A 27564-nucleotide genomic window follows, 5' to 3' on the forward strand; every position below is an offset into this window, starting at 1 on the left:
TGGTGTTGAAGTCCACCTTATCTCTACAGAAATAAAGTAGCACGGTATCTGATTCTCATCAGAAATCAAGGCAATCACTTCACGGCCAGCCTTTTGACCAAGATCAAGTGTTGCAAGCAAGGCAAGCAGAAGGCAATGGAACTCAAAAACTGAAAGAAACAGAATTTTATATTTACTAAAAGACTAATAAAAATTAAATAATGGTATTGCTAGACTAAAGGGGAGAAAAAGATGCGCTTCTCGTTTGTAGGACAATTGTGTGATAATTCTTTTGTGTATTTATATTTGCCATTTGAACCTTAGTCCAACCGTCTAAAGTAATTTGGTCAGACCCCTCAGGATTTCATGTTTGTCCATGGTGTCATGGCCTGGAATGAGGTCCATGCTCAGGAGGTTTGTTTATGAGAAGCTCAGGGCATGTGTAGGGCGGATTCAGAGCATGTTTAGAGGTGGCTTTAGAGTGAAAATAGTCCTAGCAAAAACTCCCTGACATCACATGAAAAGATGAATAAAGCCCGGTGCCCCAAATTAATTGCACTGGTGTCTGTTGCCCTGATACCTAGGTTATTACAAGACGCCCACTAGGTGAGAACAGAGCAAAGCTGCTGCAGCCATCAAGAGAAAGGGGTTTCTCTACAGCAATGTCAAAACCACATAGCTTGATGTGAACAGCTATTTTTGATGTTTAAGTTTAGCACTTTCCTTCCTATTTCAAAATAAAAAAAAAATCTGTATATGAAGTCTCAGGGTTAACAGCGCTGGACATGCCAGCTAAATTTTTCAGAAGCGCTTTCTCTAATAGTGCCCACTGAGCATAGGGAGGACCAGAGGTGGGATCTGAGGCACCAGGATCGGAGCATCATACATCTCACGCGGCTGCCAAGCTCACCTGCTGTATGACCTTGCCAAATTTCTTGGTCCACCCGTGCAGTCTCATAAATAAGCAGGAAATTGTCTTCCCCTTTATACGATTGTTGTGAATTTAAGGGGATTAATGTATGCTGAGAACACAATTGTTGTGTTACTGCCTTCATGTACTTCCTGGGTAGGAGAATTCAGATATTTACACATTGTTTCTCTTTAGTAAATAGTCCATTAAATCAGAAGCTAGTGTTTTATTCAACAAGACCTGCTTTCTTCGGGCACTGCTGTGAGATTTATGTCTTGAATGCAAATAGAACTGTATGTTTAAATAGTTTCTGTAGAAGAAGTTCTATAAGCGATTTCTTCTTTTTGTCATATTTGTCTAAGTGCAATCTGGATAATAAGTCAGTCTGGATGTTAGAATCATGATTTCAAAAATAGCGACAGTATCTTTGCTCACAAGATTGAGTGAAAAATCTTCAAATTCACTGTGAGTCATCTCCTTCTGTAATTCAGAAAGGAAATGCAGGAAAAAAAAAAAAAACCAAAACCTCAGCTTGGCCTAATGAACAGCTCATCTGCTAAGAAAATTGGAATTTTGTGATTCAAATCACACCTGAATATGTTTGTTCTTTTAAAATCCAATTTAATCAGTTACTACTCCTATGGGACTTGAATCAATTATAGCATTAAGTATATGGTGACAATAACATTTATGCACATAGCATTTTGTGCTTTTCATTTGGCTCTTGCTCAGACTTTGAGCAAGCTGGGAAACTGGCCAGTGTCTTTATTTATTGAAGAGGGACTGACTGTCAGGAAGATTTCAGGTACTGCCTACAGCAAGGGCCCAGCAGCTGCTGCAGCTGGACTCAGCCACTCCTACTGTGAGGCCAATGACTTCATGATGCACTGAGGAAGAGTTCACATGTTTCCTGCATCTCACCCACAGATGGAAGTGTTCATGTGCTCCAGTCCAGTGTCAGCTTGTGATCCTAAAAAAAAAAACAAAATTATATTTTACCTGATTGATTCAATCTAAGTCATAGAGTTCTCAGTAGGATATTCCCCTCCTTTTACCCTCCCTCCCTTTTCTTCCTTCCTTCCTTCTTCTCTCCCTTCCTTCCTTCGTTCATTTGTTCGTTCCTTCCTTCCTTCTGTCCTTCCTTCCTTCCTCCCTTCCTTCCTTCTTCTCTCCCTCCCTCCCTCCCTTCCCTCCCTCCCTCCCTTCCTTCCTTCCCACCAAAAAGTAAGACAAGAAAATAACCATTCACTTCGATCATGTGCTGCTTTGCCCCATAATGGCATGTGCCACATTGCATTTTTATGACGGTTCTGCCCAGAGATAACACAAAGGTAAGAGTGTGATTTCTGGAACCATTCTAAGCAGGATGCATTTACCTGCAGTCACTAGGCATTTCATCTCAAACAGAGTTTTATACTCTTGACTCAGCTGCTGCATCTGTAAGATGGGTAGGACAGGGCTAATATCTGCTTCACAGGCAATTCTCCTTGTGAGAACTAAATAAGCTTGATTGACACTGGCACAAATTATTGCCTAACATTAATTTTACATATGTTTCCTAGCAGAAGCATTTCAGGGGGTTCATTTGCTCAGAGAAAACACTTGGATGTTTGGAAGAGAAAAGAACTCTTAATTTGTGTAACACTTGAGTCTAAAAGCTAAATATATCTCATTCTAAACATTTAATTGCCACCTTAGAAAAATGTGTGGATGTGGGGGTGAGGATGCTGTGTTTTGATATTTTAGTACTTACATTTTTCTTCCGTTTATAGCTGCATAATTTTAATTTTAATTAACAAAGCATATTTTAATGTACCTTGTTCTTTACAGATAAAAGCCGATTTTGGCATGTGGATACAAGCATATGAATTGAAATTTATGAAAGGGAAAAAGCAGGTTAATGATACCCTTTGATGGATATGCTTGTAGACCCACACAAAAGCATGCAGCTTAAGACAATTTTGAGTCTGAGAACTCCCTAGGGGATTCAGAAGCTTGACTCTTCAGTGTCCGTTCATTCACATGGACAATATCAATATAATTGCCATTTTCTGTCTTAATCAGTTTGGAATTGGAAAATGCAGGCTGATTGCCCAAGACAAGTGAACTTGCCCTGTTGGCATCCATCTTCCTTAACCGTGGTGAGATGTTAGAAGCATAGTAGGTCATCCGTTAGGTGACGTGGTTGGCATTTCTTTGTCCAATGAAGCTTTCCTTATTGGTTCTATTTCCTCTGATTATCTCTGATCAGACACATCAGGGCAAGAAATTCTGTGTGTATTCAAAATGTTTGTTTTTCTTTTTTACGATCCCCAACCTTTCCTGGACAATTACAGTGTGTTTTGGGTACTGCTCCAATTTCCATTCTGTTCTCCTCACCTCAAGGGCAGAGGAGAATGAGTACCCTGTACCACTTCTTGATGATCTTTCCCTATCCTTACACTTGTATCATCTCTACATTGTTTTCCATGGTTAACAATGAAACTGATTAGCGTCGAGATGCCTGGAGTGTGTTAGATCATCTTCTCCAATGACAGCCGGACAATTTATCTGAACAATGTGCAGTGGCAAGGCTGATTGGGCCTCGGCAGTGCCCGCTTGGCTGGTGGGCCTGGATGGACCAGCTTGTGGATGTAGCCCTCCCCGGCCCTCGCTGATGTGGCTTCACTGCAACACCACCATGAGGTCTGGGGAGTCATCTCAGAGGACACTCAGCCTGCTTGCTCTCCCCATAGGAAGACACAGGTTCAAGAAGCTGCATAGTCCATCCTTCCCAGCACCCAAGTACTCCTTAGCCTAGTCCAAAAGCAGGCCAAAGCGTTTCGAGGATGAAAGTGCTTTTCCTTTAGTTACAACCTAAACTGTTGCCTTTATCTTCCTGTTCCTCTGTGGTTACTATCTCATAGTCACAGCACAGAAACCCAGAAATGTGACCACCCACAGGATTCCATAATTAACGCTTGCTATCCATTGACCACACATTTTAAGCCATCCTTCCATTTATCTTTACATTTCAAAAACATGTAGTAACAACAGGACTACTAAATACTTGCTTTTATTCGTATTTAATGCTAAGTATAAGTGTGTATAAGTGCAGTGAACTGCAAAAAGAGTACATTCACATCATGGATAAACATGTTTTCCTCAGAGAAATAGTTATCAGTGAAAAACTTTTAAAAAGAAAAAGAAAACAATGTTACTGTAACAAAAAGCAAGCAAGGAAGCAAAAAGAAGCCACTAGGTTTAAGGAGAAATTCGTTTAAGTAAGAACTACAGGCACATTTAAAAGTCATGTTGTTACTGCCTGTGTTTTAGTTCAAATGTGTGGGCGGTATCAGCAGTTTTCATATCTCTGGATTTACTTCTCATTATCCCTATTTGGCCATGCCGCTGTTATTTCTTTAAGAATAGCAAAGTAAACTGCTACATGAATTGTGTAATTTTATCAGAACCTTACCATCAAACTATGTTGTGGTAATTTATTGCTCCTTTATACCAAAAGTCTTTGTTTTATAAAACTCTAGAGGTTTGGGTTTTACCCAGAATCTCACGGTGTCATGATTAGCCCATTTGTCAGGACTAATTATGCTGAACTGAGAGCAAAGCCTTTGTAAAACTTCACTACCAAGCCCTCAATTTTAATGAGGACTTAGAAAGGAAGCTCAGCTAAGAATTCATCAGTGCTCCCTAAGTATGTCTAAAGCAGAATAGGGCATACTCCACAACCTTTTATTTATTTTGTAGTAAAGTCACAGATAAAAGAAGTTCAGAAAAACATTCTATGCACTTGATTTAAGTCATACTTCAAAAGGCTATAAAAATGGTGCAAAGTTACTGCTTTCTGTGCCCCTAGCATTGCAGGAATGGCTCACATAAACTCGTTACCAACTTGTCACCACTGAGTAGCAGGGAATGGTGGTAGATCTGCAATAGATAGGCCAGTTTCACTTTTACAAATCCCATCCCAATCTCTTCCCAGTACAAGACTTTATTTTCCTTCTGTTGTTTTTATTAGGGTCCTGAATATTTTCTAGGAATAAGTCTTTAAAATAACACATGGATTCAATATATTGATATTATTTGTTTTATGGATATGTTTTTCTGATGTAGAACAGCTACTTGTTTAAGGTGTATACTTATACTATTCATTGTATTGATAAAACAAACAAAAAAAACTAACACCTGTTCATGCATTTACTTTGTGCACTTAAAGGCCAGCCTCTTACAGCACACCTGATCTTTGAAATGTCCATCAAAGATGAGGTTCTGTGTCTTAATATCAAAGCTTCAATAGTTCCCAACAATAGGGACAATTATATTGAATAAGAAGGTAGAGAATAATTTTAGTTTTTCACGAGTAAATGACAAGAATGCATCATTCTAAGTAAAAATAATTTGACAAAACAAAGTGTTGTTCTGCTTTGTTTTAACACAATACATATACTCTTCCCATGCAACAAATTAAATCTCATCTTCTTAAAAACCTCAAAATGGAAAAATGCAAAAATGAAAGCATAAAAATTAAGTTCCTTTCATTTATGCTTATGAACATCAAGGTCTAGTACCAGGTAAATATCTTCCAAAATATTGTTTGATAAGTTCACACAGGTTATAAGATTATTATGCAGAGAATGAAGCATGGAAGTGTATTGTAATACTATGATACACATAATGCTATACCACAATGTTATGCTTTTAATACTGTTTTTAAATTACAATTAAATATTCATGTTAAATATTAAGTATGATTTCAGTTTGTCCTTCATTCTTCGGAATGAGAAAATATAGGGGTTGAAACTTCAAACAGGTGGTTTTTCATCGTGAAATATGTTTTCCAAATAATTCCTCTGAAGTTAGAAAATTTTTTTTCATCTATTCTTTTATTTTAAAAGCAGAGAAACAGAGAGCTCCCATCTGCTAGTTCACTCCCCAGATACCCACAACAGTCAGGCAGGCTTTAGGCTAAGAACCAAGAACTCAGTCCAGAAGTTTCAGCTTGGGTGGGAGGAATCCAATTAACAGCAGCTCCCTTCCAGGGTCAGCACTGGGAGCCAGGAACCAATGAAAGGCTCTCTGGCGTGAGAAAAGGTTATCCTAACTGCAGGCCCAAGGCCTGCTCCCAGGAGGAAGAACAACTTCTTCAGAGAAGAGTCAGAGTTGTATTATTAGCTATGTGCTTCAATTTTAGAAAAAAATCAATCATCTTAACAGAATGAGAAATGAAGGAATGATGCCAATATACTTAAGCCAAAAACTGAGGAACACACGAGCAGTGGAACATGTTGGGTTATGACTCATAACACATGTTATGAAGAGACATGGAGCTTTTAAGGAGGACAAAAATAAGAGAATGACAAGATCCATGATTTAGGGAAGCTCTTCTGACTTTTTAAAAGAATAGATGCTTGATTTGGTTGAATGCTTTTTTGCATCAATTGATATGATTGTGTGATTTTCCTTCTTATGCTATTAATATGGTGGATTATATTCAATGATTTTCAAATATTCAGCAAGATTAAAATCTCAGGAATAATCTTCACCTGTGTATAATTATGCTTACATATTGCTTAATACTGCCTGTCACTATTCAACTTGCATTTTTTCATTAATATTCAGGGGATGCTGGTTTCCGATTTCCTTTTTTGAGCCATACTTATCTGATTTAACATCAGAGTGATTCTTTTTTCACATAATAAGGAAAAAATGTCCGTTTCTCTCATGTTTCCTGGAGAAATTATTTCTAATTGATGTATAATTCTCCAAGAAATAAACTGAACTAGTGATTTCCTTTTTGAGAATGGTTGAATTCTGAGCCCATTTTACTTCATTGTTACTTTAGCTTATCTTACCTTTTTCTAACCTAACTGAACATGTTTTCGAATTCCTTTCTGATTTTTTTCTAAGTACTAAACATGCAAGTATATTAATGTATAAGACACACATCTCCCATTTGAAATGTGCAATTGTTTCTTACTTTATTTTCAGAGTTATGCAACCGTAATCACAATCACTTCGTAACAAACCTTCTGCCCTTCAGCAGATATTTCTCATCTTTCCTTAAAACACTAGCCCTGACAACCCAATAATTCTTCTGTATCTACAGTTTTCCACATCTGTATATTCCATTTGAATGGGCTCATATAATATGTGCTCTATCATGATGAGCTTCTTTCACATAGCATGATGTTTTCGAAGTTAATTCATACTGCAGCATGAGGAGTGCAGTCAACACTGTTTCTTGGTTTGGCCTCTACAATGTCAACCAAGCAGAGATCAAAGAAAAAACTATCTGTAATGAATATGTATAGACATTTTTCTTGCTATTATTTCATAAGTAATACAATGTAACAGTGATTTGTATAGCTGGAGATGGTTTAAATGTACAGGATTAATGATACATGAACACTGCATCAGCTTCTGCAAGGGAAATACATCACCCACTGATTTTGGCTCCTTGAAATGAGTTGGAGCCAATCTCTTGTGAATATTATGAGCACTTAAATTTATTGTCTTGTTGAAAAGTATGCTATATATGGGTGCGTGTTTTGTTCACCCATTTATGTGATCATAGGAAACTATTTTTTTCAACTTTTAGAATATTGTGACTAGTCTGACTATAAATACGCATGTATAGTTTTTTGAGTATCTCTTTTTAAATTTGTTGGGCAGACACCAGATGTAGAACTACTAGGTTGGGTAGTAGTTCTATGTTTATATTTTGAGAACCTGCTAAGCTGCTTAGTGTGATTGCTGCACCATTATATATCTGGCCAGCAAAATGTGAGTTTTGCTTTCTCAAAATCGTCAACAATGTTCACTGTTCTTACTCCTTCTTTTACAGCCACGATATCAGCCACGAAGTAGTACTTCATTGTAACATTGATTCACTCTTTCCTGAAAACTACTGATTTTGACTATCTTTTCCCTTGTGTATATACTTATTTATTTTACATATATCTTCCTTAGAGAAACGTCTGTTCAACTCTTACTTGTTTTTAAGTTGGGTATTTGTCTTTGATGGTTGCTATGTTATCAGTATAGTAGTATCTTCTTCATACTAGTATCTCATATTCGCCAATAGTTTCTTCCCTCTATGTGTTGTCTCTCTAGTCTTGATAATTTCCATTGATGTGAACGAAGTTCAAAATCTAAAGTCCAACTTATTTTAAAATTTGTATTCTGCATTTGATGTTATATTTAAGTTCAAGGCCACAATTATTTACCGTTCAATTTACCTCTTGAATGTTACATGGTGTTAGGTGTTTTGTTAGGCTGTTTATCCATTTTGATGTTTGAATTTTCTAAGAAGTATGAGGAAGTTAACAAGCTTACTTTTTTTTAGATATAGGTAGCCAGTTTTCCCAGTATCATTTGCTTGAATAGAATGTTGTTTCTTCCAAATGGTGTGGGTAATGTTGTGAAATTTCAACTGACTTTAAATATACCTGTCTGTGTAGCAATCCCTGCATCAGGATGACAGTATCTGGTTACATTTGTTTTGTAATAAGTAGGAAAGTAGTTTAGCTTTGCTTCTTTTTCAGAATTGTTTTGGCTATTTAGCATCCTAATTATTCCATCTGAATTTTAAGATCAGCTTGCCAATTCCTGAAATAAGTGTGCTTAGAGTTTTTAGTAATGTTTACACTGATTGTGGCCATCAGTGCATAAACTAATCTCCAGTTTAATATCATATTCTGACTTATGAACCTAGGATGGATTTCTATTACTTAGATCTTCAATTTCCTTCAGTGGTTTTTGTTTTTGTCTTTAAGTTTTATAGCTACTCAAATAAATTATCTGTGAATATTTATCTCTTTACACATTGCTCATTACCCTTGTCTAAAGTAAAACCTGGGCCTAGCATGATAGCCTAGCAGCTAAAATCCTCATCTTGCATGAGCAAGGATCCCATATGGCCACCAGTTCGTGTCTCGGTTGTTTCTCTTCCCATCCAGTTCCCTGCTTGTGGACTGGGAAAGCAATAGAGGACAGCATAAAGTCTTGGGACCCTGCACTCGCGTGGGACACCAGGAAGAGAGGTTCTTGGCTCTTGGCTTTAGATCAGCCCAGCTCTGGCCACTGTGGCCACATGAGGAGTGAATCAATGGAAGGAAGATCTTCCTCTCTGTTTCACTTCCTCTTTGTATATCTGAATTTCCAATAAAAATAAATAAATATTTTTTAAAATATAAATAAAATAAAACCTTTTTGATAGTTTTAAGAAATTTTGGATTTTATGATAAAATTCCGTAGGATCTTGGACTTCCTGCCAACTCCCCAGATTCCCACTCCCCAACTGATTTTCCTCATGTCATTACAATAGTATAGTCCTTCATAAACCTTCCTAACTCCATCATTCAACTATTTGAATGTATCCTGACATTGCAGGTATAGACAATATCACAGTCCAGCATCCTGTTGTCGAGATATTTCCAGTTTCATTGGGAGTCCATCTTTGATTTGGAGGTAGAGATGCATACTGCATTGTATCTTCACATCTCAATATGATAGTCTCTGTTACGCCCTCTCTATACATTCCCTTAAATGACATGCCAGGAAACAAAGGCAACAACAGGAAGGAAGCTAAAACAAAAGATTTGCAACACAATGGAGTCAAGCATTGTCACTGAATAGCCTCTCATCTATGAAGAAATGAAAAAGAAAACACAAAACCTCTTGGATAAAGTGATGCCACTGTGCAATCCACAAGTGAGCAAAGAGTTTGATGAGAAAAAAGAAACTATTTGGAAGTAATGAAAATAAAAACATCAAAACACACAGGTTGCAGCAAAAAGGTTATGGAAAGGGTTGTTGATCTTAGAATTTGCATGAAGGCTGCCATATATCAAAAAGAACATACAGTATTTGTCATTTTGGGAGTGACTTATTTTGGTGAGCGTAATGATCTCTAGTGGGAACCATCCAGTTGCAATTGGTATAATTTCATTCTTTTTAATGGCTGAATAAATATTCCATGGAGTAAATGCACCACAATTTCTTTAGTCACTCCTCTTTGGATGGCCATCTGCGATGTTTCCGTGTTGTTGCTACTGTAGATTGTGCTGCTGTCAATATAGGATTGCAGATCCCTTTCTCATATGCAGATTTCATTTCGGCTAGGAGCGGGATAGCTGGGTCATAGGGTAGGTTTATCTGCAGTTCTCCTAGCACTCTCCATACTGATTTGCATAGTGTTTGTTCTAGCCTATACCTCCCAGCGGTGAAAGAGGAGACATTTCTCCTCACATCCGTGCCAGCAGGTGTTAGCAGAGCTCTGAGTGTAGGTTGACCTCAGTGGAGTTAGTAGTAATGTCCATGTGACTTTCTTCTGGATCTCCTTGACGGCTGGGGAGCGTGAGCATCTTTTCATATGTCTCTTAGCTAAAATAAAACTTCTAAGCATTGATGTTTTATGCTAGAAATATGGTGGATTCATGTAATGTGGTGGATTCATGCACTGGATATTTTTGTATGGCTTCTCTCTTCACACTCCCCCCATATATGTGATAGTTCATATATGAAACATGGTATTTTAATTTTTTGTTTTCTAATGTCATTGTTTTTTATCTGGCCTGATTACCCTGGGTATACTCTCCAGTACAGTGCTAAATGCAAATAACGAGAGCAGTCATCTTCTGGCTGATACTAGGGGGAAGCTTTCTGTCCTTTGCATTGCATCCAGTGTGAGGCAGGAAGCACTGGTCATTTTAATAGACACTCTCTCTCACTTTGAAAGTGCCTTTATATTCCCAGTTTGAGTGTTTTAATCATGAAAATATAGTTATTTGGGGAAAAAAATTTACACTTGGATTTTATATTATTGTGCTTCTTTCTCCGTTGGTATAATGAGTTCTACTGAATCATTTTTACGTGCTGAATCAATAATATATCATAGCATATATTCTGCTTAGTCATGATACATCATTCTACAGGAGTGCTGTTATTTATTATGATAGTTTTTTCTGACTTTAATATCATGATAATATTGGTGTAAGAATGCATTATAAGAGTTTTTGATTAGATTTTTTTAAGATAATAGAAAAATATTTGTTAAAATATACCAGTGAAGCCATCTGCATTTGGAATTTTTGTTGTGGAAAGTTATTTATTTATTTATTTATTTATTTATTTATTTATTTATTTATTTATTTCAGTTCCATAGGCTGTGGGAGTTCCCTTCTCCCATCCTCAAAGCCCCTCACAACCACACTGATTCCCCTCATTATTACAGTAGTATAGTCTTTCACAAGCTTCCCTAAGTCCATCATTATGCCATTTAAGTGTATCCTGGCATTGTAGGCATGGACAATGGCAGAGTCCAGCATCCAATTTAACAGTTTCATTGGGAGTCCATGTTTGGTCCATGTTTGGTCCATGATTTGATTTGTTGGGATTTTGATTGGAATCCTGCTGAATCTGTATTTTACTTTTTGGTAATATGGACATTTTGATGATGGCAAGTTTCTTCATCTTTTGATTTCTTCTTCTATTACTTTTTTTTAAAAGATCGGATTCTCTTTTTTTTAAGATTTATTTTTATTATTTTTTTATTGGAAAGGCAGATATACAGAGAGGAGAGACAGAGAGGAAGATCTTCCGTCCGATGATTCACTCCCCAAGTGAGCACAACGGCCAATGCTATGCCGATCCGAAGCCAGGAGCCTCTTTCGGGTCTCCCACGTGGGTGCAGGGTCCCAAAGCTCTAGGCCATCCTGGACTGCTTTCCCGGGCCACAGGCAGGGAGCTGGAAGGGAAGCGGGGCCGCCGGGAAGGAACCAGTGCCCATATGGGATCCTGGGTGTGCAAGGCGAGGACCTTAACCACTGCGCCACCGCACCGGGCCCTTCTATTACTTTTTATACTGTTTTATGGTTTTAATCATAGAGGTCTTCTACAACTTTTGTTGGTTTAATTCCAAGGTATTTAAGATTATTTTCTACTATCTTAAAGAGTACTGCACTTACAAGTTGTTTGTATGTACTAGTGTCATCGATTTATGTTTACTAATTTTGTATCCTGATACTCTGCCAAATTCTCTAATGAGTTCCACTAGTTTCTTGGTTGAATCATGTCATCTGAAAACTGGGATAATTTCAATTCTTCAGGTGCAATTTGAATTCCTTTGGTTTGTTTTTATTGTCTGATAGCCCTGGCAAGGACTTCCAATACTATATTGAATAGCAGTAGTGAAAGTGGACATACTTGTTGAGTTCCAGTTCTTAGTAAAACAGCTTCTAGTCTTTTCCCATTTAGTATGGTGGTGGCATTGCATTGTTCACATATTGCACTGATTGTGTTATACAATGTTCCTTCTATGCCTATCATGCTTAAGGTTTTTAGCATGAAGTTGTGTTGGATTTTATCTAATGTCTTTTCCGCATCTGTTGAGACAATCAGACGGCTTTTATTTTTCAGTTTGTTAATGTGGTGAATCACAAGTATTGATTTGTGAATGTTAAACCATCCCTACCATCCAGGGATAAATCCCATCAGGTCCAAGTGAATGATCTGCCTAATGTAGTGTTGGCTCCTATTGGTTAATATTTTGTTGAGATTCTGTGTGTTTATATTCATCAGGGATATTGGTCTGGAGTTCTCTTTTCTATTGTGTCTCTGGCTTTGGTGTCAAGGTAATACTGGAAAGAATTGCCAGTATTTGATATTTGAAAGAATTGCCTCTCTTTCTATTGTTTGGAATAGCTTGTGGAACATTGGGGGTAAGTTTTTCTTAAACATTTGGTTGAATTCTGCAGTGAAATCATTTGATCCAGGATTTTTTTTTTTTTTTTGGTTGGGAGGAACTTAACTACTGATTCATCTCCATCCTTGTTGTAGGTCTGTTTAGATTATTGTCTCATGATTCAATTTTTATAGATTCTTTGTGTCCAAAAATCTGATTGTTTCTTCTAGGTCTTCTGATTTGCTGGCATATGGTTGCTTATAATTATTCCTAATAATTTTGTGTATGCTCAAAGTATCTGATGTTATAATTCCTTTTTGTGTCTCTGATGCTATTGATTCATATCTTCTCTCCTTTTTTGATTAGTTAGGCTGATGCAGAATCTATTTTATTGATTTTCTCAAAGAACCAGATCTTTGATTCATTAATCTTACATATTTTTTGGTTTCCATTTGGTTTATTTCCCCCTTATTGTGGTTATTTCTTTTTTCCTGCTAATCCTGCAATTGGTTTGCTGTTGTTTTTCTCGCTTCTTCAAATGTATGGTTAGTTCATTTACTTGGTGATTTTCTAATTTCTTAACATAAGCATTGATTGAGATGAACAAACCTCTTGACACTACATTGATCGTGTCCCGTAAGTTTTAATGTGTTGTTGCCTTTATTTGTTTCAAGCATTTTTTTTTATTTCCCCCTTTGATTTCCTCTCTAAGTCATTACTCATTTAGTATCACATTATTCAGTATCCATGTGTTTGCACGTCTTCTGGTGTATTTTTACTTACTGATTTCTAGTTTCATTCCATGCAATACTATCATGGAAGGAAACTAGAAATATATATATTTAGTTTTGCTGAGGCTTGCTTTATGGCCTATATACCATAGTCAATTCTGGAGAAAGTTCCATGTACTGATGAAAAAAAAAAAGTGTATTCTCTTTAGGATGAAATATTCTGTAGATATCAATTAAGTCCATTTGCCCTAGTAACTGGATGGGCTCTGTTGTTTTCTTCTGGGTTTCTGTCTATTGATACTACTGGGGTATTAAGGTCTCCCACTATTATAATATCGGAGTCCATTTCTCTCATCAAATCCATTCATACTTGTCTCATATAGCTAATCCCCTTGAATTCGGTGCATATTAATTTATTATGGTGATCTCTTCTTGCTGAATAGATTCTTTGTGATCATTATGTGGTATCCTTCCTTGTCTCTTTTAATATTCTTCATGTTAAAGTCTATATTTTCTAATGTAAGGATGGCAGTGCCAGCTCATTTTTCATTTCGAATATCTTTTTCCATCCTTTTACTTTGAGTTTGCACACAACTTTGTTGGTGAGATGTGTCTTCTGTAATTAGTAGATAGCTGGGTTTTGGATTTTTTTTTTTCATTTTACGACACAGTTCCATAGGCTTTGGGATTCCCCCTACCCTTCACCCCATATTGATTTCCTCCATATTACTACAGCAGTACAGCTCATAACCAGTCATAATTCCATCATTGCAGGCATGGATCATACAGAGAGTCCAGCTTATTATTGTCCAGATAAATTCAACAGTTTCACTGGGAGACCATCCTCGAGCTGAAAGCAGAGCTGACAGAATATCATCCCCTCCAATGAAAAGCCAAATTCAACAACAGAAAGAAACATGGAAGTTAATAACATCATGAAGTCAATTGACATGGTACTGAGTGATCAATGTGTTAGAAATTGCAAGTTCTTAACCACATCCTGTAATTACTTCATTGACATCTCAAATTTAATTTTTACATATCCAACTGCTATAAACCTTAAAATGCTTATAAGATACTATTCAGCTGTCTTGTGGGGTTTTTTTTTCCCTTTTTTTCCTCATATTTATATTTAGCTGCTTATAGTATTCAAGTGTGATTTTTCCTGAACTTCTTGTTTTTTAGGATAGTCCAAATAGGCGCGTAACTCTAACAAGCCATATGTTAATGATTGAGAAGCAAAAGAGTTTTACAAGGAGTGTGCAGAGAAATCTTCAGTACCTTAGTGAGGAGTAACTGATCTTTGTGTCCTACCTAGTAAGGTATATGGGAGTCCAAGTTGACCTTTCCTTGTCTGTTCTAAGCTTTCCTTATTGGTCTCTATTTGATCTAATTTTTGGGGTTCCAGAGCAACTCTCATGATCATTGCAAGAGAGAGCGGGGAGCCAAAGTTGAAATTAATTAAGGACCAGAGAAAGCTTCTCTCCTGAGTCCCGAAGCAAATTGACTGTTCTGTTTCTGAGGACTGCTTAGGGCTCCTGGCTGTTGCTCTGATGCCATTAGACCCTGTGAGGAGGGTTCTCGGCTTCTTCCATTCCGTTGCGTTAATCTATAATGCTTGATTGATTAGTTTAACCAGTTTGCATTCAGGATTACTATGACTAGATGGTAGTCCTCTCCTGTCGTTTCAGTAATGAGTGGGTTCTTTGATTTAGTCCTCTGTTGTCCTTTTACTGGGATAATCTCCATATTTACCTTTGGTTGTGGTAGGTGCTATTCGTTTTCTCTTTTAAGACATGATCTGTTAGTATCGTTTGTAGGTCGGTTTGCAAAAGGCAAATTCTCTGAGCTTTTCTTTACTGTAGACGAATTTTATTTTCAAGTATTTTTATTTTCAAACACAAAGGAAAGCTTTGCTGGGTACATTATTCTGGGCCAACATTTTTTTCTCTTTAGAATCTGGAATATGTCACTCCATTCTTCTCTGGCCTGTAGGGTTTCCTCTGAGCAGTCAGCTGTGACCTTGATTGCCATTCCACTACATGTTAATTGATGCTTTTCTTGTGCACATTTATGGTTTTTTTCCTTATGTTTGACGGATTTGAACTTGATTATCATAAGTCATGGTAAAGATCGCTTTTAGTCAACCCTATTGGAGTTCTGTGCCCCTCCCATATTTTTATTTCCCAATTTTTTCTCCAAATTATGGAAATTTTCCTTTATTATTTCATTGAATACATTTTTATTTTGAATTTTTTCAGTTTTATTTTTAAACATTTTTTGAAAATTTTTATTTTAAATAAGGCTTACATAGTTGATCAGCTGGGGAGGGATCAAGGGCTAGGAAAAACTGGGTGTGATCACTATTTCTAGGTTTTCTATTCCTTTTTCCTGTATCTCGGCAAAGGGGAGACAAGGTGAGAGGTCACACCCTACTTCCCACCCACCTCAGCACCCAGGATGGGGAACAGTCACCCATTATTGACTCAAGGGCCTATTGTGGCGTACACGCCAAGGGTTCTGCCATGTGGTTTCAATAGTTCTGAAATGTCAATCTCACCAATCTGAGGATGAGAGAGCACTTTCAATGTCCATTGGGTGACATAGTCCACATTAGAATCTCCACTCACCCAGATATTTGCTTTCATCTTTGGACTGGGGTAGATGTCTAATTTGTTCCGTTCTCCTTCCTCTGCTATGGTAACGGGTGTCTTCTACAAGCCCCCATGGACTGCAATGTCCTTTATGTGGATCTGAGCGAGCCACCCACTACTCTGTGTTTTCTATGAGGGGGACCAGTTCTCCATCCCTGTGGAATACATTTTTAAATCCAGCTGCTCTTTCTGTGCCTCCTAGAACTCCCATAACTTATTCAATCTTTTCATAGTGTCTCCTAATTCTTGAATAGTTTTTTTTTTTTTACCTACTCAGTTCCCCTTCTAGCATTTTGATTTTTTCCCCATTGTGGCAAGAAATATCTTCCAATTCTGAGGTTCTTTCTTCTATTTCATTCAATTATGGAGGCTTTCCGTGGAATTTTTCATTTGCTCCATTGTGTCTTTTATTTCTAATAATTCGGCTTGATTTTGTTTCAGTGTTACTGTTTCCTCAGTGAAATATTCCTTAAATTCCTTGATGTGCTTCTTGGTGTAAATAAGAAGCCTTATCACACATTTTCTAAGTTCTTTATCCTCCATTTCCTCAATGCATTCCTTGGTTAACTCTGAGGTTGGCAGAGGTTCTTGGTCCTTTGCAGGGGAGACATCAGTAAAATTAACTGTGCCTCTGTCTCTTCTTTTGCTCTGGTTCATTGCACTTCTGGCAGATTCTTCCCCTTAGGACAGGTTTCTAAGCTGTGTTGCCCACAGGTCTACAGGTCAACTTTACTGATTCTGTTTGGTATCTGCTAGGGCAATTTTTGTCTAGGTTTACCTTCTGAGCTCCCAGTGAACTCTTTCCCATTTGGCTGCCAGTGGGGCTCTGGCCACTGGAGGAGCCCCATCACTGCTTGCTCATTGCATCTGGGGCTTCTGGTCACTGCAATGCTACTCTGATGTGTCCGCTGCTTCCCCATGTCCATGCGTCCCTAGGTACCACTTTGCTGTCGGCCCATCCTCTCCTCCATCTGCTGCTTTTCCAGGTGCATTTAGAAAGATTTTTAAAACCTGATTCAATCCTCCCTTCTTATTCTGTTATGTATCTACTTACTTATAAATAGTATTGAAATATATATCATATATCACAATTATGTAAATGTCATATCTGTTTGATATATTCTAAAATCTATATTAAAGGTACCCAAGTCATCAATTCAATCAGATTATGTTAAGAACATTCCTTATAGTCATTTGTATTTCTACAAAGTTGGTAACAATGTCTCCTCTTCCATTCTTGATTTTGGTGCGATCATGTGCCTCACAATGATTTCGTCAATAAAATACTTCACAGTTTGTTGACTTGGGTACCTTTAATATATATTTTAGAATATTTTAGAATATATCAAACAGTAAAAAGCTATAATAAATATAAGAGACAGCTTTTTACTACCTCATTTTCTCCTGTGCTATATAAATTTGTGTTGTTTTGCTAAGCCTTGTCCCTAATTATACAAACTGTGACTATGAACAGTCCATAGAAAATCAATGATGATACAGCTTGTAAGCCTTGCATGTCCTGGTCTATAATAGTCAATATCACAAGAAAGGATGAAGAAAACGTGGTGAAAGCTATTAAAGAATGCGCTCCACCTAAGAGACTAAGGTTAACGTAACATTCAGGAGGGTTTATGTCAGACATGAAGCCATTTCTCATGACCTAGACTGAAAACCAAACCCAGAGTATGCCCTTAATACCAAGATGCTCAGAGACAGAGCACACTTTTCATTTGTAAAGTGCATTAAAAAAATAAAACTGGACCCAATGTTGATGTTTAATTTATTTCTGGCTGTAGCCGGCTTAAATGATTTAAGAATCATTATTAATTACATAACATGGAAGTGACTGATGAGTCTGTGAAAGCTGATTTGAGTATGTCTGAAGAATTGTTCTGAAACTTCAGATAAGCTGATTGCGAAAATTACTTGCCAGAGCAAATATTCAGTATAAATGAACCTTCCTATTCTGGAAACCTGTGTCTGCAAGGATTTTCACACCTAACAAGGCCAAAGCCATGCTACATTTCAAGATTCTTTGGGATAGAACGGTCTTGCTTGGGAACACTGTGCAGGCTACACATTAGAACCTTCAGGTATGTCACACACTGATAGCAGTAGTTATTTCAAACTTATCGCTCAGTACACATTACCCTGGCACTATGGCAGCATAAGAAATCATGCAGGACTCAGCTCATTTTCTAAGATGCCTCCCTGAGCTGCTATGTCAGCAAAAATGGATAAATTTTGTCTGGAAAATAAATACTAGAGTCCTTCAGAGAGTTTGTGGGGGAATGGAATTAAAAGATAAGTCTGTTCCTTGCAAAAAAAATGTACAGTCCACACATATGAGGGAGAAGGTATTCAAAAAAGGCACAGTGAATGCACATTTTTGAAAACCAATCATTCATGGACTTCTGAAAGTGCTTTTGTCCTGAGTAAACTTGATTTTCAATTTTGTTTTCCATATTCTTTTTGAATTTCACTCTCAAAGCTTTTAAGACTTTATGAACTATCGGTATTGCTTCTGTAACATCCTCTTTTTTAAGGTTTATTTATTTTTATTTGAAAGGCAGGTTTACAAATAGAATGAGATACAAAGATCTTCTGTCTGCTGGTTCACTCCCAAAGTGCCCACAAGTGGCCAGAGCTGAGCCAATCCAAAGCCAGGAGCCAGGAGCTTCTTCCAGGTCTCCCACGCGGGTGCAGGGTCCCAAGGCTTTGGGCCATCCTCAACTGCTTTCCCAGGCCACAGGCAGGGAGCTGATGGGAAGTGGAGCAGCCAAAATTAGAACCGGCACCCATATGGAATCCCAGTAGTGCAAGCCGAGGACTTTAGCCACTAGGCTAACTGTACATCCTCTTTTTATTGATGATCTGCATCCTAATGGCAAAGTGGTGTTTGAAGGGACAAACATCTTTTGATCGAATGTGGATAAGGATAGAACCGGAGAGCTCCTAGAGGTAATTCCTGAGGAATTGAGTAATGCAGAGCTGCAGCAACTGGCAAAAGAATAGGAGCTAAGGAACAGGCAAGAGAAAAGGAAAATAAAACGAAATCCCAAGAAAAGCCACAGCAAAAATTGTGACAGAAGTCTCTGCGTACATGGATGGTTTCCTTAGTGTTCAAATACAGCCCCAGTCAGTACTGATTTTCATGTATAGAGATTTATTATTTTGATGAATTATCTTTTCTGCAATGGTGTGTCCATAAGCTCAAGGAAGCATTTTACTAGATTTATCATCGATGTGATAAATTCCTGCATTTCCTTCATTTTTACTTCCTCACTTTGCCTAGTGTGGAGCTTTTTCCCCCCCAACTCCTCTCGGAATACAGGCCTACTATTTGTTCCTTCTCAGCTGTACCTCACCTTGTTACAGATAATCTTACTTCTGAAGAGAGGATTGAGAACTCTTCCTGCTGCTAAACTCATTGCTTCTTTCTGAATTTAGGATTTCTTACAGTGATAACATTTGCTTTTGTTTTATTTCACATGCGTTTTCTCCTTCAGTTCTTTGATCCTTGTGTGTCATCTCCAATTCCAATTCAATTTCCTGAGCTAGGTGTTTGGTTACTCTTTGACTGCAACTTTCTGGTTATCCTGACTCCTATGCTACGTAATATGACAACTATGAGCCTGGCACAATACTTCGATAGGCTAATTCTTTCCCTTCAAGTGCCAGGATCCCATATGGGCACTGGTTCACTCCCAACTGCTCCACGTTCCATCCAGCTCCATGCCTGTGGCCTGGAAAAGCAGAAGAGGATGGCCCCAAACCTGGGGCCCCTAGGCTCATGTGGGAGAGCTGAATGAGATCTCTTGTCCTGGCTTCAGATCAACTCAGCTCCAGCCAGGAAGCCACTTGGGAAAGGAACCAGCAGACAGAAGAGCTTTCTCTCTGTCTCTCCTCTCTGTAGATATGCCTTTCCAATAAAAACAAATATGTCATTTAACTTCATGGAATTGTAAATTTTTATTTTTCTTTCTATTGTTGATTTTGTATCATGACTTTTCATATAAGGGGATGTACAGTAGTTGTGTAATGGAGACTGTCACATCTTGTAACATGTCATTTAACTGCATGACATTGTAAATTTCGCTTTTTCTTTCTGTTGTTGATTTTGTATCATGACTTTTCATTTAAGGGGATGTACAGTAGCTGTGAAATGGAGACTAACATCCAGATGTGAGGATGCAGTGTAGTATGCATTTCTACTTCCAGACAAAAATGGACTTACAATGAAACTGTTTACTATATCTTGACAATAGGATTCTGGACTCTCTGCCATTGTCCACGGCCACATTGATGGACATATGACTGAGTATGAAGAACTATATGTTAGTAATGATATAGAGGAACTAGGTGGGGGGGGAGGGAATTGTGAAGGGGATATGGGAATATTGAACTGTATCATAAAATGATAACAATACTAATAAAATGTAAAAAAAAAAAAAAAAACAAGTGAAAAAAAATTTAAAAAAAGAAGCTCTTGGTTCCTGGCTTCAGGCCAGTTCAGCTTCAGCCATTGCAGCCATTTGGGGAGTGAACCAGTGGATAGAAGATTTGTGTATCATTTTACCTCTTTCTGTTACTCTTTCAAATAAAAATAAATAAATCTTGAAAAAAAGCAAAAAAAACCCCACAAATAAACCTTTAATTTTTAAAAGAAATGTAACAACTTTATAGTTTTCATGATAGCTATTATGAATTTCCACTGGTCTCTCCATATAACTTGTTGACCGAGTCCTATGACAAGCACCACTTGTGACAGCACTGGCCTTCATCTATCCATTACTACAATTTGAGAAGGCCTATGCGTATGGGTACTTAATCACCAAACAGACCCGGTCAACACGATGGCACTAAACACAGCACATTCAATAGCTCAGGAAAACTAACCTCATCAGTCTTAGGAACTACCCATTAAGTAATTTCTTAGCATTTCCAGGATTTAATTGATACAAAGATGTGAGATTAATTCTGGGATATTGAAAAGCTAAGCTTGGTTAAGCAGTTAAGTTGTTCCCATTCTAAACAGTAATTGATCTCAGGATAGAAAATTCCCAAGAAGGAATGTAAGAAATGAGATGAAGTACGCGAGGAAATGTTTCTTCCTCATTCCTGCTTGTCTAGTCAAATCTTCCAATATTGCAACAACCGTTCTAAATCTAGAGAGAAATTAGTGGTAATAAACAATGCTATCATTGGTGAGAGGCACACTCAATTAAAAAAAAAAAAATGTGCTCAACTCCAGTTTGGGGATTAGGCTTGAATTTGTTTTCAAAAGCCAGAATTCCTTTGATTCAAAGCTATTGTTTAATGGTAATGTTTATTTCTGAGTAAGATGCAGTGCGCCTCTGAGAAGATTTGATAAGCAGTGAGCATTAGCATCAATAAAGCTAGTACCTTTATGGAAGAAATGAGGCACAAATTACAAATTACACTTTGTCCTCCTTCTGAAAGATACCACAAGTGAAACATTGTGACTTCAGCAGAGGCGTGTTTTGAAAACAAAGCTAACCTATGGCAGGTCACCACAGCAAGGTCCTTTTCAGAAGGCTTGGCATATATTTTTTTTTTATTTCATCCTCCTAACAATCAGAAGAGATGTCAAAAGCATTAATATTTCCATTTCAAAGCCAGAAAGCGTGATACTCTGCCTTGCCAGTCTGGTGGGACAAAGAAAAGGAGACGTGCTGCTAGGGGCCTGTTAGCAGCAGCTCCACAAAGGCTACAAGGAGAAAGACTGGGTTCCTCCTGCTCTCCACTCTGTCCTGCCCTTTTCCCACCAGTGACTCCTGTTAGCCACACACCCAAGAGCCTTTGGGAACATCACAGTGTTCAATGAAAGGGCAAAGAAGGGGTCAACTAGCTAAGACCTCAGACAGGTACAGGTGCAATAGTGCAAAAGAGTGGCTGCCATAATCTCAGCTCCTCTTGAAATCTACTACTACTTCTGGCAATTTCTTTCACAATTCTCATCTGCCACCTTCACATTATAATCATCTGCTCAGCCTTCTCCAAGATCTCAGCTGTTTTTATTTTAGGATGCATTGCCCTGTCTTGTCACAGCAAGTGGAGGTCCAAATCTACAGCATTCAGAAACACGGTCTGATCATCTGCACTCACAGGCTGCCAGGTTTCCAACATCATCTTCACGTGTCATCTGTGTTTGTACAGAAAATTAACCCAGAGGTCTTACATAAAGGGTAATAAGTGAGGGATGCCATTTGAGTCTGCTTAGGGAGGCTGTTTGGGAAAAATCAGAACTGGTGCATGTTTCTCAATGATGAAAGCCGTGGTAGAAGCAGATGAGTGTTGGTTTGGTTCCACAGAGCACAGTGACAGTCACTATGCTGTGAGAATCCATACCGTTTTCCAATGCAAGCCCCACATTATTCCTGGAATATTTTCTATAGATTAGATATGGAATGATTATCTGGCTAGTCTTTAAGGCTTATGCTTAGAATTTCAAAGCCCAGGCACCTTCAAGTCATGTTACACCTCTTCCCCAAAGAGACTTACTCTTCTGCAATCTATTTATGTTGGGTCTACTAACTGACTGTTCACCTCTGACACTGAAATTTGCTACATTCCATCAACAATCCATAACTTTAGGAAACAAACTTTGAACAGATTGTGTGCAACAGATGTTATGCTTGTGAAGCAGCTCAACTCAGCTCCCCTCTTCTCAGCATTCTCCATTTAAAGCCATGCCCAAGTTTAGTCTTGTTTGATTGTGTGAAAGCAACTCTGAACACTTGGGGAAAGAGAGGTCAAAAGTTTGAATTTCAGCACTTTCTCTTTTCTACACTGGAATTGGATAAAAATGTGCGATGCTTGAAAGAAAAAGTGCCAACCTTTAGATGACACTTCTTTAATTGTCGCTGAGTTTTGCTTCATCATGTTGAAGCTATGATTGTCTTTTTTTTTTTCAAGAGAGAGAGGAGAAAAGGAGAGGCTTCTTTTTCCCACGTAGGTGAAATTCAAGTATCAAGCATAAACACTTTAAAATGAGCAAATCAGTCCCAGGTAGTGTGTTCACAGTCCCGTCGTACAGAATGCAGTAAAATAGTGCAGTGCCGTTATGTCTATCTAGGCCCAAAACAGATTCCTTCCCCCATAGTCAGTCATTCCCAGATCCCCTGACTTTAATCATGCAAGTAACAATTTCCTGCCTTTTCTGTGTATTCACTATTCCAGAGAGTTCATCAGAGTGGAGTCACACCAAAGTGGTCTATGGTTGCTTAGCAGTAGGTTTTCCAGTGTACCCACACTGTGATACCTATCTTTCGTTATTATTCCTGGGATATGCCATATTTGATTTATCCAGCTGTTCACAAAAGTACATTTTGATTTTCTTTCTTCTGGTAGATATGTGCAGGTGGTTCTGAACACGTGTGTACAGAAGTTTGTTCTGAAGGTGTTGATCCACAGGAAATAGGTACCAAGGGGAGGAAGCACTAGAATGATGCACAGTCAATAGCAACACAATGCTATAAAGTAACAGCCCAGCTCAAATGGGGAGAGCAAATGGCTCAGCTCAAAAAAAAAAAAAAAGAATCAATTTGGTACTGTCTGAATTGTAATCATTTAACTAAACTCATTTTAATTCAATATTCACATTCAGCATCATTTCATTTCAACTGATACTATTTTGTAATTTGGTCTAGCTGCCCATTGTTTGTTTTAAAAGAATATCATGACCAGGACATTTGCATAAAGCTAATCAAGACACAAAACATTTTCATCATCACAAGATCCCTCATTGTTCCTTTTCAAGCGGTTCTTCCATTTATCTCCCACCTCCAATCCAGCAACAATTAACCTGTTCTCCATTTCTATCTTATAATTTTAGAAGTTCTGTGAAAATAAAATAATACAAAATGAAACTTTTGGACGGCGTGCTTTTTGTTTGTATCATTGAGATTTTATCATCTTGTGATCCACCCAAGTTACAAAATGAGAAATAATTTGTGTTGATAATTATTGAATATCATGCTATGGTATAGGTGTACTACAGTTTATTCATCTATAACAGGCAATGTGGTTAATAACTTGCATTTTCTAACATATTGGTCACTCAATACCATGTCAATTAACTCCATAATGTTGTAAATTGTTGTTAAGGTTATGTTGTGGCTTTTCATTGGAGGGGATGATATTCTGCCAGCTGTACTTTCAGACCAGGGATGGTCTCCCAAGGAAACTGTTGAACTTATCTGGACAAAAGAGGTGGGACTCTATACGTGGTACACGATCGCAATGAAGCAATCATGAATGGATATGAACTGCACTACCGCAACAATGTGGAGGAATCCAACATGGGGGGATGGCATGGGGAGGGGTTGGGGGAATCCCAGAGCCTATGAAACTGTGTCATAAAACGAAATTGAAAAAAAAAACTGTAACAATTTAAAAACAACAACAACAAATAGAGCTACTATAAACATTCATTTACCTGGGATAAGTGCCCAGGAATGTAATCACTGTTATATGATAGCTATGTGTTTAGTTCTTTGTTGTTATTTAGACTTTGCCAAACTGTTTTCCACACTGGCTGTTGCATTTTGCATTCCTATTAGAGAGTATATAAATGATGCAGCTTTTCTGCAATGTCATCAGTACTGTATGGTGCACTGTTCAAACATATTTTAGTTATCCTTATGGGTATGTCATGACAGATATTTCTGATAGGTATGTTAGCGTGATCTCATTTGTATTTCACTAATGAATACTGTTAGTGAACATATTTTCATAACCCTAACCTAGAGATTATAACAGCAGATCGTTGAAACAGTGGAAACAAAAGCTCATCAGAAACACCTACGGTAGTGCCTGGCATGCTTCCAAAGAGGGCACCTAGCGATGATGAATTAATCTGGGTCCTATTTCAGTAAAAAAACAACAACAACAACAACAAAAAGAAAGCTGTGAATGAACAGAGGAGAGGATCCCACTGGGATATTGTCTTTCTTTTTAGGTGATAAAGGTTATCTCTGGTCCCAAAGAGGAATACCTTGACTTCAGTCTCTCCTTCTCGCCCAGGCTATCTACACCTCCTAGCTCCTGTACGATTCACCGTACAGGCTGGCTTCCTTACAGAGGATACATACAGTGAAGACAAAAATTACGGATCTATTCAAAGGGTACGCAGTCAGGGAAATTTGGGGTTATGTACAGGCCTTTAATACCCTCCTGGTTAAGATAATTCACCTTTGTTAGTAAAGGTCAAAGTTTTTCCTGCTGGTAACAACTTGTTGTCTCGAGAAAGAACTGGTTCAAGTGACTTTTGGAGAAGCAAAAAGATTTTCATCAACCCCACTCCAGTTTGGAAAATGCACCAAGTTCTTTCCTATAGTCATAAGCAGAATCTTACAGTAGCATAAATCTTTTTCAGTGATCAACGCCTGCATTTCCAACTGTCCAGCAAGAGTTGGTAAAGTATCTACCTCCATTTCACCTTCATAATCGCTTACTGAGTCTTCTGTCCGAACTCCAGCCTGGCTGCTCACAGGCCGAGAAAGCATTCCTTCTGCTCTCTCCAACGTGGCTTGGCCTTCTGCTGTTAAATGTGATCATCTTTCTTCTTAAGGAATAAAACATAGGGCTATCCCCCTGTCCTTGTTCATGTGCATCCACATCATATTCTTCTCCATCATAATCACCCGAATCTTCATCCTCAGGATCTGTATGCAAGGCCTGACCCTCACACATGGCATTGAGCATGGCTTCCGATGCTCATTTATCACTAGGTACAAATCTAAATTCAGAAATAGGATCAGCAGCAGCATCACTCTCTTCCTCTTCATCACCAGCAAGTTCTTTTGATTTTTCTTCAAATTTGGCAATTACTATAATGTGCGAATGCTCCTGGGGACACTGCATGTAAACTAGTGGTGGGGTGCTCCAGTGAGAATCCTGATGGAAAACCATCTAACCAAGACAAACAGCCCTAGGTGATGGAGAGGGTGCCAGTGCCCAGTCCCGTCCCATTCAGCATGGCATCGGTGGCCATCTGGGCTGCTGGTGCCGGAAGCACTCCGTGGGCTCCGGGGGCAGGAAGCTCTGGAGAAAGCTCATGGCAGCGGCCAGCAGGAAGATGGCCACGGATGAGCAGGAGCCATGGCCCAGCGATCACCCCACACGCCGGCCTGCCCCGAAATTTCCCTGGTTTCTTATGTTGTCTTTCTGCTCTCCTCTAATGGCTTTGGTATAAATTGTTTCCTAGTTTCTTCTTGTGGTGTCTTAGCTCACTGATTCTGGGTCTTTTCACTCGCAATAAAGCATTTAATGCTATAAATTTGTGTATAAACAGTTTTTATTTGCATTATAAAAATCTTGATAGATTATGTATATATATATGCATACATATACTTTAATTTCCCTTGAGACTTTCTTCTTGACCTTTATAAGACCTAAGCTGTTCGCTAATTTCAAAATCATTCTAACTTTATCAGTTATCTTTCTTGTTATTGGTTTTTAGTTTAATTACTCTATAGTCCAAGGACCTACTTTTTGTAATTTATATTTCTTTTTTACATTTTGTATTTTAATTTATTTTACTTACATGGAGCAAGCAAATTTTATGTAGTTCACAAAATAAATTTTAACTATAAATACATATTTATGGGCCCAGTGTGGTAGCCTGGTAGCTAAAGTCCTTACCTGGCACACCCCAGCATCCCATATGAATGCCAGTTCACGTCCTGGAGGCCCCACTTCTTCTCAGGTCCCCTGCTTGTGGCCTGGGAAAGCAGTTAAGATTTTGGGACTTTGCAACCTGGGAGAGAAACCCAGACGAGGCTCTGGGCTCCTGGATTTGGATCTGCTCAGCTCCAGCCATTGCAGCCACTTGGGGAGTGAACTGGATGGAAGTTCTTCCTTTTTGTCTCTCCTCCTCTCTTTGTATCTGACTTGCAATAAAAATTTTAAAATACACATTTATATATTTTATCTATTTATATGCATGAATACATTTAATAAATTTGCTTATATTTTATGTATCATAATTTATGCACTGCATTAATATTTTATAGATTTATAGAGAGATATTAAATATTTGTAGGTTCACAAAAAGTGATTAATTTGCTAGTACAAGAGATAAATGAAGAGGTTTCTTCAGTTGTCACCACTGGGAAGGATTAGAGACAATGGTTGACAACCTCACCAGGACTAAGCAAAATTAGAGTGATTCCTCACAGCAAACAATGAGGGGCAGACACACTTACACACCTCGACCGTGATACATACATGGGTCATATCTGGGGAAATCCATAAAATATTTGCTTCATTTAAGTAGCACACACTGAGATTTTTAAAAACATGTCCTAATGACACTGAGCTTACCTCTGAGTCATGCATTTTTAAATTCACGCGAGCTCTTTTTTAAGTTTTAGACTTCTAGAAAATCTGCAACAATATGGAGTTGCCCTACTCCACGTATTCAGTTCTTCCTGAGCTAGCTCCTTGAATTGCTACAGAACAGACATACATTCCTCTAAATGAACTGCCTAATGGAGACTAGCATACCAGGAAGCGAAGATACATTGCAGTATGCATCTCTAATCCTGAATAAAATGAGGGCTCCAAATGAAACTGTGAAATATG

The 27564-nt window shown here is 38.1% G+C and overlaps 1 protein-coding gene and 1 pseudogene across 1 annotated transcript in view; one reads left to right on the plus strand and one right to left on the minus strand.

The window, feature by feature from the left end:
• Window positions 1–27564, plus strand: part of GABRG3 (gamma-aminobutyric acid type A receptor subunit gamma3) — a 503489-nt gene that overhangs the window by 452147 nt on the left and 23778 nt on the right. The gene's annotated exons all lie outside the window — the stretch shown is intronic.
• Window positions 25236–26046, minus strand: LOC121149245 (annotated as a pseudogene).

The sequence above is a fragment of the Ochotona curzoniae genome, unplaced genomic scaffold (assembly GCF_017591425.1).
Source record: "Ochotona curzoniae isolate NIBS_2020 unplaced genomic scaffold, NIBS_Ocur_1.0 scaffold_4701, whole genome shotgun sequence".
NCBI lineage: Eukaryota > Metazoa > Chordata > Mammalia > Lagomorpha > Ochotonidae > Ochotona > Ochotona curzoniae.